The 11,571-nt window shown below is 31.9% G+C and overlaps 1 long non-coding RNA gene and 1 pseudogene across 1 annotated transcript; one reads left to right on the forward strand and one right to left on the reverse strand.

Annotated features, from left to right (window-relative positions):
• The first annotated feature begins 1,369 nt into the window (after positions 1 to 1,369).
• On the forward strand, positions 1,370 to 2,677 carry LOC145159459 (shewanella-like protein phosphatase 2 pseudogene; annotated as a pseudogene).
• A 2,831-nt stretch (positions 2,678 to 5,508) lies between these two features.
• Positions 5,509 to 8,157, reverse strand: LOC145156494 (uncharacterized). Its single transcript, XR_013736748.1, has 3 exons — positions 7,965 to 8,157; positions 5,820 to 6,367; positions 5,509 to 5,730 (listed from the first exon to the last, which is right to left on the reverse strand). It is a non-coding gene; the product is annotated as an uncharacterized LOC145156494 (long non-coding RNA).
• Positions 8,158 to 11,571: the final 3,414 nt, after the last annotated feature.

Below are 11,571 nucleotides of genomic sequence, written 5' to 3' on the forward strand. Positions count from 1 at the left end.
CCATTTTGAGGAATTCTTCAACTTTTGCCAAACTTTAAGATGTGGAAAACGTTTTTGTTTTGTGTTTTCTTATTGTTCCATGGTCATATTAACCGGATCGATATCGCCTTCATGTAGATTGTTTATAATAAATTTGTAAATTACATCGAACTCGCAACATTTTACCTTCATATCACATTATTTCGAACATATTTCATCAACATTTCGATTTGCACAGCCCATTAAACCATAAAAAATGCTTTGAACTTTTCCCCAAAAAGAACTAGACATTTGAGCATCTTCTTCTCCCGAAACCCAAATATATGTTTCTGCTAACTTTTCTTCTTCTCCTTCTGACCAATTCATCATCTTGGGAGCCATGAGTTTTTCAATTTTAAAACATACAAATGTGTGAATGTGAATAAAAGGAGAGAATAATTGTATGAAAAAAAAAAGATGGTTTGTAGTGGTACTTATATAGGTAAAAATTAAATAAAAAAAGAAGAGAAAAAACAAATTTAACCATTACAATGGTCAACCATTGCGTCAAAGAGCTAAGAGTTTTCATAGGTTGTGGTCCACCGTTGTCTACACCACATTGAACAACGACCACGAGCCAAAACGAAAGACCAGAATGGTGTTTATGGTCGTGGTCTGTTGTTACATACACCACCAAAAAATGTAGATTTAAGAAGGGAGTAAAGGGCAGATGCCCCCGATGGTTTAAATTTTTTTATATAGATATATGTATTTTTCCTATATTTTTACATGGGTATATATATATATATATATATATATATATATATATATATATATATATATATATATATATATATATATATATTCTTTGAAATTGTTTCTTTGACTTAGAGTGCCTCTAAGATTTTAAAATTGTAGATTCACCCTGCACCTAGACCAAGGAAACCTCCGTGTTATGCAAACCGGATGGTCTAATCCAAATTGCTAAACCGCCAAAATGTTGTAAACAAAATGGGTTTTATTTTATCCATCATAGATAACATAGTCGTTTCCTGATTTTCACTTCAACCAGCTAAACGTTCATATTTTATCAAGGGCCGGAGCATTGTTAGGTGGTAAGACCTACAATGGGAGTAGATGGATATTTAGTGATGTTGATAGTAGAGATTGGTTAAAAAGACATCCAATTTTACGATATATATACATTGTAATTAATTTTTAAAATATTTTTATTGGTTGAAATTACTGAAAAAATTGATTATAAATAATTGATTATAAATGAACTTTTTATAAAAATGATAATATGGTATATAAAGGTGTCTTATTAAACGGCCACCTTGGCAGAAAGTTCGTGACTTTATAGTCAATATTGGAGATCGATAAACAAATGCCTGACACATATAAAAACAACTCCACTCACCCGGTTCTTCTTCCTACCTTCATAACAAGAGACAATGGATGCAGACAACACCTGCAAAAGCCTGCCCAATCTCTATTCATCATTTGTCGACACTTTCGTCGACTTTTCGGTCAGCGAGATCTTCCTACCCGACCCACCATCTCCTCCGGTTTTTCAAACCTCCTACCCTTCCCCTAATCGTCTAATAGCCATAGGTGATCTTCATGGCGACCTTCACAAATCCAAACAAGCCCTCCGTCTTGCTGGTCTCATCGACTCCCAAGACCAGTGGTCTGGTGGCTCCTCCACTCTTGTACAAGTCGGAGATGTCCTCGATCGTGGTGGACAAGAACTCAAAATCCTTTACTTCCTCGAGAAACTTAAACGACAGGCTGCTAAGGTCGGCGGTAATGTCATCACCATGAATGGCAATCACGAAATCATGAATGTTTATGGTGATTTTTGGTGTACTCATCCATCTGGGCTTGATGAATTTCAGAATTGGGCTGATTGGTTTACTATAGGCAACAACATGAAGCGATTATGCGATGGACTAGAGAAACCTAAAGATATATACGATGGGATACCTACAAGTTTTCCTGGCGTTAAAGAAGAATATGTAAACGGGTTTAGAGCAAGGATTGCTGCAATGAGACCTCAGGGTCCTATAGCAAGTAGGTTTTTGTCTAAAAACATGACTGTGCTTGTTGTTGGGGAGTCCGTGTTTGTTCATGGAGGGATTTTACCTCACCATGTTGCTTATGGATTGGAACGGATTAACGAAGAGGTAAGGGATTGGATTACTGGATTGAAAGAGACTGTATCTTCGGATTTAGTTAAGTCCGGAAGCTCAGTTGTTTGGCTAAGAAAATTTTCTAACGAAGTGGCTGAAGATTGCGATTGTAGTATGCTGGAACATGCTCTTGCGACCATTCCGGGTGCAAGGAGGATGATCATGGGTCATACTATTCAAAAGGGTGGTATAAACGCAGCTTGCAATAACAAAGCCATAAGGATTGATGTTGGCATGTCTAAGGGGTGTATTGACGGGCTGCCTGAGGTTCTGGAGATCAGTGAGGATTCTGGTCTGCGAATCTTGACATCAAAATCGGTGTATGATCAGAATAGGCAGGATTTGATGATGCCTAAGCAGCATGAAACACGACCAATGCAGGTTGAGGTTTAATCCTATTCTCTTTTATTACATTTGAATTTAGCACTCAAGATGTACACAGTCACTTGCAGAACGATTGATGGTTTTATGATTTACAAACGAATTTCATTACTCCAAAGTTGCAATCAAAGACATACATTCAACAATGTTTCATAGGTAGAGAGGTTCTAAATTGGAAAATTAAAACTGGAGGAAAATTATAACTTGAGTTTTTGGTTTAATTATGTTAATCATTTTACTGTTAAAATCTCTCGGCTGAAGGACTAAAATAGGTTTAAGTGATTATTATTGTTGACGTGCATCTAACCTAAAAATGAAGTTAACATAATGGTCCACTTTGGGTAGTATGGAATTTCCGAAACCTCAAGGTTCATTCCTCAAGCTCAAAATCATAAGACTACTCGGAGTGGGCAACGCCCATTCCCGTTATTGTGTCTCATAACACGTGATAACGCCAATGAACACCGCCTCACCCTCCCGTTATTACATGATAAAGGCTTTCGCGTTACTTCCCGTTACCACCATCACATTTGGTAACGGCGTTTTTTTGTTTTTTAGCCTTGTAACTCGTGTGGGCGTTGCCCACACCCACCTCTCTAAACGGTGATGACAAATGAAGTACAAACTTTGTCATATTTATGGATCAATGCAAGTAATCCAAAAGGGGAATCCTTGAGATGGGTTGAATGGTGCTGGGACCCATCCTTGAATGCTATATATTCTATCTAGACTTTTCTAGTCTTATGTTTGTTTTCTGTTGGTTTTGTTTTTTCCACTATCTTTGTTTGTACTTTCTATCCTCTTATGTTTGTCAGCTTGCCATTCAAAAAAAAAAAAAAAAAAAAAAAAAAAAAAAAAAGTTAACATGATGGTGGACACATTGCATGAGAGACTTTTCTAGTCTCTTATGTTTGTCAACTTGCCCTTCAAAAAAAAAAGTTAACATGATGGTGGCCACGTTGCATAAGATGTTGACTACCATCCAAGGTGTATAAACTTTTCAGATTATCTATAATGGTGCAATGATATTGCTTTTTTAATTGAGTCAATCAGCTTTTAGAATTATAATTCAGACGAGTACGTATAATGTTAAGATTGTTTCAAAAGTGAACCGGCGACACATCAACAAATATATTATATTGTTTAACTAATAATTTTAGTTATTTACAAATCAATTCAAAGATGTCAAAAGATTTATGGAATACTTGGTAGAGATCAACGTTCTTCAAATAATAACATATGGACAAGTTGGTAAGCGATGGTGAAATATGCTTTAAGATCATGTGTAATGGGAGTTGGAGTTCTTGGCTTGGAAGTAGAGGGTGTGGTGTCTTGGATTGGTTGTGCGGTGTTGAAAGCGCTTTTTTCTTATCTTTGTGTGACAGTGGGAGGGGCTACGTCCAAACTTGAATCTTGGTATAGCATTATTGATAAAGGTGGTTCAGACTTTCTACACACTACTAGAAAACTAAGTAATTACCTACAGCAGAATTGGTAGTAAATCCATAGGAACAAGGCGTTACCTACAGATTTCCTACAAAAAACGGGTTGTAGGAAAAACCCTCGTGGGTAATTTTTTCCTACAAATTAGCTACAAACGTTCCTACGCATTTCCTACGGAATATTCTGTTACAAATTTAACTACGGAATACCTACGGAACACGTTAACTACGGAATACCTACAGATTACCTACGGGTTATTTAGCTACGAAACTCCTATAAAATACATACGAAATACCTACGAAATGATTTTCCTACAGAATACCTACCAACTACTTTACCTACAGATTACCTACCAATACATTTTCCTACGGAATAACTACCAACTGATTTTCCTACAGAATACATACCACCTACTTTGCCAACAGATTACCTACCAACATCTTTTCCTACGGAATACCTACAGATTTTATTGGATTTTTATTTCCTAAAGAATACCTACTGAATATTTATTTCCTACAAATTTTCTATGAATTTTTTACCAGTTTTTATTGCTATATTAAATTTATAATTCCTACAGAATATTTATTTCCTACAATTCAGTCAAAAATCTATTGCTATATTAAATTTATAATTTAAAAAATATCCAAATTTTCTGCTAAAAAAACCAAATAAATAATTAAAATAATAGTCAAATACCATTACATTCATTACCATTAAAATAGTCACTAACATACCATTCATACATTCAAATACTCAAAATACCATTACAATACCATTACAAAAACTAAGAACTAGTCTATAACATAACATTAATTTAGTGTTCTAAAACAAAAACTAAGAACTACTTGGTGGATTACCGGACGGATTGATTTGTTTCATAAAGGCCGCCAATTGTCGTTGCACTTGCAATTCCATTTCATTTCGCATTTGTTGCATTTGCAAATTCATTTCACTTTGCTTTTCTTCCATGGCTTGTTCCATGTTTGACATTTGTTGTCGCAACTCATTTACCTAAATATAGCAAGACAAACATATGCAGTTAGTAAATGTAATTCAACTTTAAACCATGATAGCAATGTACTTTACTTTTAATTCAATATAAAAACATACTATTGATAATAACAATGTACATTGTTTTTAATATCCATAATAATAACTTTTAATATGCTTAATAACATACTATATTTTTATCCATTATACCATTGTACTTTACATTTCCAATCCATAATATCAATGTACTTAAATTATTATCAATAACAACAATTTACTTTACCAAATATCAATAATAGCAACATACTATAATTTTCACCCATTATAGCATTATGTTTTACCTAATTTAATAATAGCAACATAGTATCATTTTCAACCATAATAACAATGCACTTTACCTAATATTAATAATGACAACATATTTCAATTTTCACCCGTAACAACAATATACCTTACCAATATGAACATATTTTTTCAGCCATATTAAGTACCTCTTTACTTGATTTTTTTTCTCTATAATATATTATGTAAATAATAGTATCTCCTGTTGTGACTTTGCAAAGTCAGCAGAAGCTGAAGTTGACTCATAAGAATATGCACCCGTCATCAGAAAGTGAAGATCCGAGTATCCTGCCCCATAGATAGGACCTTTTTGTTTCCCGCCATTCCTAAGCAATTGTGTTTGGGTCCACAATTCAGGATCATTCACATTATGTTGAGTCGGATCATCACCATATTTTTGAGATAGGGCTTTGTTATATGATTCCTACAATATACCAAAAGAAAGTTTTTATTATTGTACTAAAAAGTAAAAACTAATATTAGTAAATATATAAAAAGATAAAGACAACTTACGATCGTCACCCTAGATGTCTCATTCACAAAATCCATAATGGCTCGCTAACTTGGTTCAACATTTTATAGAAAGTTTGGGCTGATTGATTTGGGTTTTGTTGTGCTTGTTGACAATAAGGAGCCTGTTGATAGTAAGGAGCCTCAGGTTGATGCATGTTTTCGATAATCATCTGCTCGTATCTATGATAATCACCCACACCTTCATTATTGTCTTGACCCGTTTCAGAGCTTGAACATTCACCAATTTCTTGTGTTGGATATAATTCGCCATGTGCATACCAAAACATATAATCTTCCATGAATCCATTCTGGCATAGATGCAATTCAACTAAATTTCTTGTCTTGTAATAACGATTTTTGCATTTCTTACACGGGCATCTAATTTCAAAAACCTCCACCCCTTCCACAATACTATGTTGGATGTTTGTTGCCTTCGCGTAAGCAAAGTCCAAGAAATGATTGACATAATGTCGAAATTCGGTATTGAAAGCCCCATTCCTAGTGAGTCTCTTTGTGTACATCCATTCTCTATTTGATGTCGTTTCTATCTAGAAACAACGTTTAATGTATCATTCTACTTAATTAATCCCTAAACAAATGAACATACCAATGTACTTTACACTAAACAAATAAACATATATGTGGTATAACCTAAACAAATAAGCATAGCAATACATGAAACACTATTCAAATATGTTGATGCAACAAATGAAACTTTTTAAAACTAACCAATTAACAATTTAAAACTAATAAATAACCACAAATGGGACAAATTAAATGAATATTGATAGTTCAAAATCATAATCATTAATGCCTTTTTTTGAAGCAGTTATTAATTTAGATATTTATCCGATTAACTTTATAAAAATTGATTCAAATTAAGAAAAAAATAAAAGATGTTATAAGAAAAAAAATATGTTTTACAATTAATAAAGAAAAATGTTATAAAAAAATTAACATACTGATATAAATTCCTAATTAATGAGTGGTAAAGGAAGATACATATAATGACATTTTAATATATGGTTAAGTAAATATGACAAATCAATTTTATGTCATAGAATATTTTTAAGTTAAAAAATTTCTTTCGTATCTGTTTGGAAAATATACGGATCGAATTATATAAATATTTTTATTAACAATCATGTAAAAAATATGAAAAAAATGGATTGTTTTTATAATTACATTAAAACATACACATAAATTTAAATTAACTATGCCACTTTTTCATCAGCTAATAATATTAATAATAATTTTCACAATTAGTACCGTAAACATATGCACTCCATAGTTGTTTTGGTTGAGATTTTGTTAACAAATAAATGGTATAAAATAACTAATTTACTTTGAAATCTTTATTCATTTTCAATATTTCCTAAATTAACAAATAAATATTAAATAACTAAAAGCTGAAATCTTTATTCATTTTTATTTTCAATATTTCCCAAATACTTAAACTCTTAAAACTAATAAAATAACAATAAATTGAAATAATAATGAAAATATCATATATTTTTGGAGGTAGAATTGTCAAAGGTTTGACAGTTGCTGAATTTATCTACATTTTTGGAGGTTGGTGTCAAATAAAACTATGAAAACTATTGTGTCAAATAAAACTGTGAAATGTGAATTAGGAAAAAAAAAATATACATTCAAAATGGTTCTAAGCAATGGAAACATGGAGACCAAACAGGTGTTTGATCCAAACAGAAACATGGAGACCAAACAGGTGTTTGATGGAACTCCTCCTCCTACTTTACTGGATGATTCTAAGCAACAAGCGAGGCAGGGAAAGCACAGAAATCGACAGGTTACAAGTATGGAAAGCACAATTGAAATCACAGGAAGAAAGGCCACATAATGAACTCTTGTATTCAAGTCAATTTGGGACAGGGGCAATTCGGTCTTTTTTTGTCTATAAATTTTTTTGTGTTAATATACTTCTATGGCTAGTGAAATACACATCAGCTTCTAAATAATCCAATTTGTGTGTTTGTGTGTTTCCCTGTAACTGTATGTTGTTGTATGTTGTCTATTAAACAATCCAATTAAAAGTCAATAATTCATTCCTTAAATCAAGTTAAGAATACGCTGAAAAATTGAAGTTTTGCAAAAGTTTGAGCAAACTGAAATCACAATACATACCCGCAGGTGTCGTTGATGGTGGTGTTGGGGCAGTGACGGTGGCGGTATGCGGCAGAGACGGTGGCGGTATGCAGCAGAGTCGGTGGTGGTGTGCGATAGTGACAGCCGGAGGCAGGGACAGTGGCGGTATGAGGAGGTCGGTGGTGGTGTGCGACAGCGACCGCAACAGCAACAACCGGAGGTCAGGAACAGTGGACAGTGGCGGTATGAGGAGGTCGGTGGTGGTGTGTGACAGCCGGAGGCAGGGACAGTGGCGGTATGACATTACACCCTTGAAAAATAAAAAATAAAAATATAGGTAATCCGTAGGTAAATACCTACGGATAAAGGCTATCTGTAGATAATCTGTAGGTATTTACCTACGGATTACCTACGGCTTTTTTTTTATTTTCTATTTTTGAAGGTGTAATGTCGTTTTTTTCGTTTCATTTTTTTCACAACATCATTATACTTTGATTGCTTTGTTTTCACAAAGTTATACATCATATAAACGTATGTAGAAGAATGTGAATCATTAAAACTCATTACTCTATATGATACAAAAAGCTATTTATGTTTGTTCTTGAGCCACAATTAACCTCATTAAACAAGTACGTGATATACTGAACATAATACGTACATATCGTTTGTATGTAAATGTGTGTATTTATTTGTATTTGTGTATAGAAAATAACTTTCTTTTATATTATATAAAAAAAAGAATAATAAAGTTGTAAAATGAGTAGTGGGTTCTAACGATCCATACATGTGTATATACGTTTATGTTATGTATAAGTTGGTGAAAACAAAGAAATCAAAGTATAATGATGTTGTGAAAAAAATGAAACGATAAAAATGACATTAGACCCTTGAAAAATAGAAAATAAAAAAAAACTGTAGGTAATCCGTAGGTAAATACCTACGGATAAAGGCTATCCGTAGGTAATCTGTAGTTATTTACCTACGGATTACCTACGGCTTTTTTTTATTTTCTATTTTTGAAGGTGTAATGTCGTTTTTTTTCGTTTCATTTTTTTCACAACATCATTATACTTTGATTGCTTTGTTTTCACAAAGTTATACATCATATAAACGTATGTAGAAAAATGTGAATCATTAGAACTCATTACTATATATGATACAAAAAGCTATTTATATTTGTTCTTGAGCCACAATTAACCTCATTAAACAAATATGTGATATACTGAACATAATACGTACATATCGTTTGTATGTAAATGTGTGTATTTATTTGTATTTGTGTATAGAAAATAATTTTCATTTATATTAAATAAAAAAAAAGAATAATAAAGTTGTAAATGAGTAGTGGGTTCTAACGATCCATACCTGTGTATATACGTTTATGTTATGTATAAGTTGGTGAAAACAAAGAAATCAAAGTATAATGATGTTGTGAAAAAAATGAAACGATAAAAATAACATTAGACCCTTGAAAAATAGAAAAATAAAAAAAAATGTAGGTAATCCGTAGGTAAATACCTACGGATAAAGGCTATCCGTAGGTAATCTGTAGTTATTTACCTACGGATTACCTACGGTTTTTTTTCTATTTTTGAAGGTGTAATGTCGTTTTTTTCGTTTCATTTTTTTCACAACATCATTATACTTTGATTGCTTTGTTTTCACAAAGTTATACATCATATAAACGTATGTAGAAGAATGTGAATCATTAAAACTCATTACTATATATGATACAAAAAGCTATTTATGTTTGTTCTTGAGCCACAATTAACCTCATTAAACAAATACGTGATATACTGAACATAATACGTACATATCGTTTGTATGTAAATGTGTGTATTTATTTGTATTTGTGTATAGAAAATAACTTTCCTTTATATTATATAAAAAAAAAGAATAATAAAGTTGTAAATGAGTAGTGGGTTCTAACGATCCATACCTGTGTATATACGTTTATGTTATGTATAAGTTTGTGAAAACAAAGAAATCAAAGTATAATGATGTTGATGTTGTGAAAAAAATGAAACGATAAAAATGACATTAGACCCTTGAAAAATAGAAAATAAAAAAAAAATTGTAGGTAATCTGTAGGTAAATACCTACGGATTACCTACGGATAAAGGCTATCCGTAGGTAATCTGTAGGTATTTACCTACGGATTACCTACGGCTTTTTTTTTATTTTCTATTTTTGAAGGTGTAATGTCGTTTTTTTTCGTTTCATTTTTTTCACAACATCATTATACTTTGATTGCTTTGTTTTCACAAAGTTATACATCATATAAACGTATGTAAAAGAATGTGAATCATTAAAACTTATTACTATATATGATACAAAAAGCTATTTATGTTTGTTCTTGAGCCACAATTAACCTCATTAAACAAGTACGTGATATACTGAACATAATGCGTACATATCGTTTGTATGTAAATGTGTGTATTTATTTGTATCTGTGTATAGAAAATAACTTTCCTTTATATTATATAAAAAAAAGAATAATAAAGTTGTAAATGAGTAGTGGGTTCTAACGATCCATACCTGTGTATATACGGTTATGTTATGTATAAGTTGGTGAAAACAAAGAAATCAAAGTATAATGATGTTGTGAAAAAATGAAACGATAAAAATGACATTAGACCCTTGAAAAATAGAAAATAAAAAAAAATTGTAGGTAATCTGTAGGTAAATACCTACGGATTACCTACGGATAAAGGCTATCCGTAGGTAATCTGTAGGTATTTACCTACGGATTACCTACGGCTTTTTTTTTATTTTCTATTTTTGAAGGTGTAATGTCGTTTTTTTTCGTTTCATTTTTTTCACAACATCATTATACTTTGATTGCTTTGTTTTCACAAAGTTATACATCATATAAACGTATGTAGAAGAATGTGAATCATTAAAACTTATTACTATATATGATACAAAAAGCTATTTATGTTTGTTCTTGAGCCACAATTAACCTCATTAAACAAGTACGTGATATACTGAACATAATGCGTACATATCGTTTGTATGTAAATGTGTGTATTTATTTGTATCTGTGTATAGAAAATAACTTTCCTTTATATTATATAAAAAAAAAAAGAATAATAAAGTTGTAAATGAGTAGTGGGTTCTAACGATCCATACCTGTGTATATACGTTTATGTTATGTATAAGTTGGTGAAAACAAAGAAATCAAAGTATAATGATGTTGTGAAAAAATGAAACGATAAAAATGACATTAGACCCTTGAAAAATAGAAAATAAAAAAAAACTGTAGGTAATCCGTAGGTAATCTGTAGGTATTTACCTACGGATTACCTACGGCTTTTTTTTTATTTTCTATTTTTGTCACACCCCCAAACCAAGGATGGCGGAAATGTCCGGGGGTGGAGGACTTCATGTATAGTATCATAACAACAATTGTAATAGTAATTCAAGCAAACCCAACCAACATATATATAATTGAAAAAGTTACATCATTGTATGAATTACATGTTTACGAATCAATTACATTATGTTGACAAAATATGAAATAGTAGACGCCTTAGCGTCCCATCCTCAAATGCACTTGGTTACCTGTTTAATGATTTCCTGAGAATACAAGTTGTTTGAAAAAGTGTCAACACAAAGGTTGGTGAGTTCATAAGCTTTTGTTTAG

Source organism: Lactuca virosa, chromosome 2 (assembly GCF_052849685.1).
Source record: "Lactuca virosa cultivar CGN04683 chromosome 2, Lactuca_virosa_CGN04683_v6, whole genome shotgun sequence".
Taxonomy (NCBI): Eukaryota; Viridiplantae; Streptophyta; class Magnoliopsida; order Asterales; family Asteraceae; genus Lactuca; species Lactuca virosa.